General features: G+C 39.1%; 1 pseudogene; it reads left to right on the forward strand.

Annotated features, from left to right (window-relative positions):
- Positions 1-1,140: 1,140 nt before the first annotated feature.
- Positions 1,141-1,315, forward strand: LOC133767402 (U2 spliceosomal RNA; annotated as a pseudogene).
- The last annotated feature ends 6,513 nt before the right edge of the window (positions 1,316-7,828 follow it).

Genomic DNA, 7,828 nt, shown 5'->3' on the forward strand with positions numbered 1-7,828 from the left:
GGAACCAGTGCCCATATGAGATGCTCTCGCTGTGGGCAGTGGCTTAACCCACCATTGCCACAATGCCAGTCCCTACTTCCAGTTTTACAGACGAGAAACTGAGGCTCAGAGAGGTTAGATAACTTGTCTAGAGTCACACAGCTTCCACATTGTAATGCTGAAATGAAAATTCAAATCTCAACGACTCCAGAAAATCTTATTAGTCATAGTATGTTATACTGGCTTATATATTTTCTCTACAATTATTATACATACAAATTCCTAATTTAATATCAACTTTAATGTGTGACTTGACTCAACTGAGATGAAAACAAGTTGTTGTTCATTTTCCAATTTAAAATCATATTTAATATAATATATATCAAATGATATTAATACAATTAAAGTAGATTAAGTTAGACTTCAAACATACTACATACTTGTGGGCACTGCTTTATACAATGGACATGCCTCTAAAAATACGTGAATTAATAGCATACTACATACTCATATTTACATATGCAAAGTCATTGAAAAGGTATATTGCCACCCCAAGTCATTATTTAAAATGACGGCCTAGAGCTGGTATTGTAGCACAGCAGCTTAAGCCACCACTTGGGGTACTAACATCCCATATGGGCACCAGTTCATGCCCCAGTTGCTCTACTTCCAAACCAGCTCTCTACTAATGCACCTGGGAAAGCAAGAAGATGGGTCAAAGTGTTTGGGGCTCCTGAAACACACATGGGAGGTCTGGATGAAGCTCCTGGCTTCGGCCTGGCCCAGCGCTGGCCAATATGGCCATCTGGGAAGTGAACCAGCAGATGGAAGACCTTTCTCTGTCTCTCCCTCTCTCTGTGTAACTCTTTCAAAATAAATGAATAATTTTTAAAAAGATTTTTAAAATGCAGCAAGTTTCAGTAATGTGCTTAAGAAAAAAAATTCCTAAGTTTATCATTGAATATCCATCAAGTCTCATTAAATCATCATGTAATTCAATACCATAGAAACAATATGATTGTCAATGAGTCAAGGCTCTTGTGAGTCAAATGGGATGATGTATATATTTTATAATAGTAGATCTATTTTAAAACAATAGATCTTAGGCCAGTAGAAAGGAAATTAACATTTATTAAGCTCTTTCTTTAACAGCAGTGATATATTGCTTCTTGGCCTTTTGGCTAAGATCAAGTGTAACAACAGAGATATGCTCTGTGTTAGCTAACATTGTCTCATTTAATCCTCTTATTGCCCTGTGAGATAGGTATGGTATTTATATTCCTATTTTTACTGATGGCTAGACTGAAACTCTTAAAGGTTAATTAATTTGCCCACAGCACACAGCTAACAATGACAAAGTAAGGTCTCAAATCCAGGACTGACTGTTTCCAGTGCCACTAGGCTTTCTCTTACCAGTTGGCCTCCTTGCTATTCCTCTATAATTATTGTTATTAGTAAAGGGGAAAGAAGCATAACTTTACAAAAAAGCATGACTCTTTCACAAAACATTCATTTTAAGGCAGTAGCTTAAATTAATTGTCCTTGCTTTTTCCTGACATTTTAAAATAAATGAAGAGGTTGTGTGCTAAGCTTCATATCCAAGAACATTTAAAGACGTAAGTAATGGGCCTGGCATTGTGGCGTAGCGGGTAAAGCCTCCACCTGAGGCACCAGAATCCCACATGTATGCCGGTCGATTTCTGACTGCTCCACTTCTGATCCAGCACCCTACTAATGCACCTGGGAAAGCAGCAGAACATGGCTCACGTGCTTGGGTACCTAAACCCACATAGGAAACTCAGAAGAAGCTCCAGGCTCCTGACTTCTGACACAATCCCAGGCATTGTGGTCATTTGAGGAGTGAACCAGCAGATGAAAAAATCTCTTTGTCTCTTTACCCTTCTCTCTCTGTAATTCTGCCTTTCAAATAAATAAAAAATAAAGACATAAGAGATGAATAAGATTGTGCCCCCAGGTATTTTAAAATTTGATAAAGTTGTAACAATTAAAACAGTAAAACAATGTGATACTGGTGAAATAATAGATCAAAGGAATAAATATAAAGTTGATCTAAATGTAAAGAAACAAACACTAGCACAAAATTTCCAATGAAAATAAACATACACTCACACACAAAACAAATTTCCAATGAAAATAGTAAAATATTGGAAAAACTGACTACTCACTTGAAAAGAAAACTTAGATTAGTACTTCATATCCTGCAACATCAAATATATTCAAATGGACTAAATACTTAAATGTAAAATAATCACAAAAACACCATAAATACATGTAATTAAAATATAAAGAAAAATGTTTTAGCTTTTATTGATTTGAAAGGCAAAAAGAAAGATAGGCAGAGCTGCTATCCAGTAGCACTCCCCAGATCCCTAAGAAGTCCACAGGGCTGGGCAGAGGGCAAAGCCTGGAGCCAGGAACTGAATCCAGGTCTCCCATGGGAGTTGCAAGAGCCCAGTCACTTGAGTTTCATCATTGCCTCCCAGAATTTAAATTAGCAGGAAGCTGGAGTCAGGAGCCAGAAGTGGGCATTAAACCCAGGTACTCTGATATGGGACAGGGAGAGATATCTTTAAAAAAAATTATTTATTTATTTGAAAGTCAGAGTTACACAGAGAGAGAAGAGGCATAGAGAGAGAGAGAGAGAGAAAGAGAGAGAGAGGTCTTCCATCCACTGGTTCACTTCCCAACTGGCCACAATGGGAGGAGCTGCGCCAATCCGAAGCCAGGAGCCAGGAGCTTCTTCTGGTCTCCCACGCGGGTCCAGGGGCCCAAGCACTTGGGCCATCATCTGCTATCCCAGGCCATAGCAGAGAGCTGGATCAGAAGTGGAGCAGCCGTCTTGAACCAGCACCCATATGGGGTGCCGGCACTTCAGGCCAGGGCGTTAACCCACTGCACCACAGCGCCGACCCTGAGAGAGATATCTTAACCAGCTTTTAAAGGAACTTCTTAACCACCAGGCCAAACACCTATTCTATATAAAAGAAATTTTAAGATTGGAAATTTAAAAGAAATTATAAAGGAAGAATTTGATAAGTTGACTAAATTTTTAATTTTTCTATGTTAAAAGAAAATTCATAAATAAATTTCAGTGGCACATAAAACATTGGGAAAATGTTGGGATTGTGAAAAATAAAGAATTCACATTTTCAAAAAATAAAGAACACATACAACTCTACAAAGAAAAGACAATTGTATATAAATGCACAAGCAGTACAGTTGTCCCTGTATCATACTCTTTCCTTTAGAAATTACATAATAGTGGTTATTTCTTTATTTTTATTCATTCGATCTATTTGATACAACACAAATGGTTATACAGGTATAAAGTATCATTTTTTTAATCTACTAAGAAGGAAATTTTTTAATGTTCTGCCGTGTCATGTTGTGGAACATGCTAGGAAACTTGCTTTCCTGCTCTGCTGCCAGGAGTGTTTATGGATCCAACATTCCCAGAGAGCATTTTGTTGATTATGCATAAACTTTTCCTACTGATTTCACTTCTACAAATATATGCTGAGGAAATAAGTAGGTGTGACTGTATCCCAAGATTAACTAGAACCATTTCATAGTACCAATGATTATAATAAAGAACATTTGAAAACAACCATAAAATGTCCCTTAAAAGAGAATTCATTAGATTTCTTTTAGTACCTCCCTATAGTGGAACATCATTTCTATTGGAGAGTGAAATGAAATGATGCTGCGGAAAAAAATCTTTACTGACACCAGAAGATATTTACAATATCATCAGAAGAAAGAGCAGACGATAAACCCACGCGTACAACACAATACCGATTTTGTCCAAAAACAAATCATTCATATCTGTGCACCTCTAAGGAATGAGACCAAAACATTCACAATAATCATTGCTGGTGTAAGAATTATGAAGAGCATTGAAAATGAATCTTGAAGTGAATGGAAGGGGAGAGGGAGCGGGAAAGGGGAGGGTTGCGGGTGGGAGGGAAGTTATGGGAGGGGGGAAACCATTGTAACCCATAAGCTGTACTTTGGAAATTTATATTCATTAAATAAAAGTTTAATAAATGAAAATAAATAAATAAATAAATAAATATGAAATAGAAAAAAAAAATTATGAAGAGCAACAGGGATTATTTCTATTTTCCTATTATGCATATCCATGTTTTCTTAAAGTTTTTAAAATAAATATTTTTATAATAAGAAGTGTGAGATTTATTTTTAAATTATACTATACTGTTTTTTCTTTATTACATCCCCAATAAAGGTATACTTCCTCTGTGTTGAAATTTCTTTTGTCTTATACTGAGCTAAGTATATATTTGATTCTTCCTATCATGCTGAGCTTTGCCCTGCACTCGGAAGGAAACCTAAAAGCAAACCAGGAGAGAAGAAAGAAGAGAACCAAACCAGAACATCAAGGTAGCAAATTTAGCCAAAGCCAAGTGTGAAAAGAAGCAGTGGAAGGGAGAGCCCAACAGCAACACAGCACAACCACCATGATCATTTCCAATGAATCATCATGTGTATCAGTCTTTACTGATAACATTAATTGAAAGTGTTGAATAAAATATGCACTGAATGAGTTAGAGCTGTATCTTTTAAATATAGTTTATCCTATGTTACTCAGAAGTAGCTCATCTAGCTTGAGGTTTACTCAGAGTTTGGCTTCTTTATAATGCAATTCTTATGTCATGTTTTATGGGTCTAGATAACTGACTAGTTGCTCCTGAACTTCCCTAACCTTCATAAACTATTTCCATGCTAAGTTAGGATTAAGGGCTAGTTGGATTAGGCTTGAACAACATCTAACAAACAGGCTTGATCAAGTGCTAGGTTTGAGGCCCTTAGGTATTTCAAAAGGAAGTGTTACAGGTAAAATTGTGTCCCACAAAAGAAGAAATGTCCATGTCCTATACCCCAGTACCTCAAAATGTGACCTTATTTGAAAATAGGGTCTTTGCAGATATAGTCAAATCCAATACAATTGATATCCTTATGAAAAGGAGAAGTTTGGACAAAGACATAGACACACATGGGGGGGTGGGGGGTACGTGAAGTTACCTTGCAACAAGCCAAGGAATGTCTGGGCAACCCAGAAGGTGGAAGAGGCAAGGAAGGATCCGTCCCAACAGGGTTCAGAGGAAGCATGGCCTTGCCCACTCCTTAATTTCAGATTCCTAATCTCCAGAACTGTGAAGTGATGAATCTTGATGGTTTGAGGACCACCCAATTTGTGCTACTTTGTTACAACAGCCCTTTGAAACCAGTACAGGTGGTAAAGTCCCCATCCCCCCAAAAAAGGTGCAAGTCAATTCCCAAGGGGTGCTGGGAAGTACTCAAAACCGTGTAATGCGCCCAGCCTCTGTGGCTAGTGCAAAGCTAATCATAAAGAATCAGGGACCTGCTTCTGTCTGCTGTGTAGACAAAATAATATCTGTTTTATACATGCACCCTCACCCTCAACTTCCACTTTGCCATCATTTTTCATCTTTAAACAGAAAAAAATGCCTGGCTTCCTCACAAAATTAATGTCTTAAAAGATATTGGGAAGCACTTTGAAAGGAAAGAAGTATATAAATACAACAGAACCAGGAGGTAAGCTGACAGCCATGATAAACATGCTGAACAGAAGTGGCTACAGGGCGTAATACATTAGGCCAATTGTTAACTCGAATACTTTTTAAATGGTCTGCAATCTTATGATGCTTCTCTGGTGTGTTAAAACAACAAAATACTGCACCAGCTCATTGTCTGGTGTGCAGACAAGGATGTGTGGTTAACACATTCTACAGCAACAGTATATCATGGCCACTTCCCAGAGAGTCACACCACAGAAACCTTGTAAATAAGGCTTATCCAGGAAGGCAAATGTTTTGCTAAGTACGTAAAACCTCTTTGAGAAAGTTGCATGACTCAGAGTAACAGGCAGAGAGCAAAACAAGGATCACACGGCACCTTTCAGACGGAGTACTTGAGACAGGAAGGGTCTAGATTCAGTGAGACACCACTCCAAAAGTCAGCCTCATTCTGAAACCAGAACCTTTCATCTGTCCTCTGCATTGTCTCCTCTCTAGAGACCAACATATGTTTTAGATGCAGCATAAAGCTGGGCAGTCTTTTACATTTAGGAGCAAAAGGAAACAAAAGCACCACCTTTTGAGCTAAAGAACACTTAATTGTGTAAAAATATAATCACAGTACAGGTTGAATACCCCTTATTCAAAAGGTTTGAGGGGCTTAGTTTAGTGGATAAAGCCACTGCCTGCAGTGCTGGTATCCCATACAGGCACTGGTTCAAGTCCCTGCTGCTCCACTTCCAATCCAGCACTCTGCTATGGTCTGGGAAAACAGTAGAAGATGGCCCAAGTCCTTGGGCCCCTGCACCCATGTGGGAGACCTGGAAGAAACTCCTGGCTTCTGATAAGCGCAGCTCTGGCCATTGTGGCCAGTTGGGGAGTGAACCTGCAGATGGAAGCTATCTCTCTCTCTCTCTCTCTCTCTTTCCCTCTGCCTCTCTGTAACTCTGGCTCTCAAATAAATAAATAAATATTTTTTTAAAAAAGGCTTAGGATCAGAAGTGTTTTGGATTTCAGATTTGGGAAATTTTCATATAAAAATATCAGCAAATATTTGTCAGTTAACAATGTCACATGTTTAAGGGGACAGTAAACAAGTGCAATAACTTGGAAACCTTCCGCCATCAAAAAGTTTACAACTAAAATAATTAAAATAAAAGTGCATTTCCTAGGGCCAGCCTTGTGGCATAGCAAGTTAACCTGCTGCCTGGGACACTGGTATCCCATATGGACACCAGTTTGTGTCCTGGCTCCTCCACTTCTGATTCAGCTCCACAATAATGGTCTGGGAAAAGTGTAAGAAGGCCAAAGTATTTGGACGCCTGCTATCCATGTGGGAGACAAGATGAAGCTTCTGGCTCCTGGACTCGGCCTGGCCCAGCCTCGGCTGTTGTGGCCATTTGGAGAGGAAGATACCTCTCTCTCTCTCTCTCTCTCTCACTCTCTCTCCCTCTTTGTGTGTGTGTGTGTGTGTGTGTCTGTGTCTGTGTCTTCCATTCCCTATATAACTCTTTCAAATAAATAATCTTTTTTAATAACTTACAATGCATTTTCTCAAGTTGTATGTTAACTTCCTTAAGTCAGATCCTCTCTATTTCTCCACCATTGCCCTCATTCAGAAAATATCTGCAGATACTCACAATAGCTACAAATATGCTTTGAGATCTCTAGTAAATATCTCAATTAAAGAAAACAGGTTCAGCTGCTAAGCCATTGCCACTCACAAAGTGATAGACTGTTATCTAAGATAGTAGGTATAAATGGGAGCTAGGCCAGTTATGCAAACTGTTTTTAAAAGCCACTGCACTGTGGTGGGCATTTAGCCTAGTAGTTAGGCCAGTAATTACGACACCTGCATCCCATATTGGAGTGCCCAAGCTTGATAGCCAGCTCTGACTCCTCACCACAGTTTCCTGTGACGCAGACCCTGAGAAGCAGTGATGATGACTCCAGTGACTGAGTTCCTGCCACATCCCTGGAAGACCTGGATCAGCTTCCTGGCTCCTGGCTTCTTCAGTGGTTGCAGGCATTTGGGGCTTGAGCCAGCAAATGGACAAGCACTCTCTCTTGCTTGCTCTTGCACTATCAAATAAATAAATAAAATGTGTAAAGTAAACCATAAATTTAAAAAAAAAATCACTGTGCTGGGGCTGGTATTGTGGCTTAGCAGACTAAGCCACTACTTACATTGCCAGCGTCCCTTATGAGAACTAGTTCAAGTCCCTGCTGTTCCACTTCTAGTCCATCTTCCTATTTTTGTGCCTGGGAAA

This window comes from Lepus europaeus, chromosome 9 (assembly GCF_033115175.1).
Source record: "Lepus europaeus isolate LE1 chromosome 9, mLepTim1.pri, whole genome shotgun sequence".
NCBI lineage: Eukaryota > Metazoa > Chordata > Mammalia > Lagomorpha > Leporidae > Lepus > Lepus europaeus.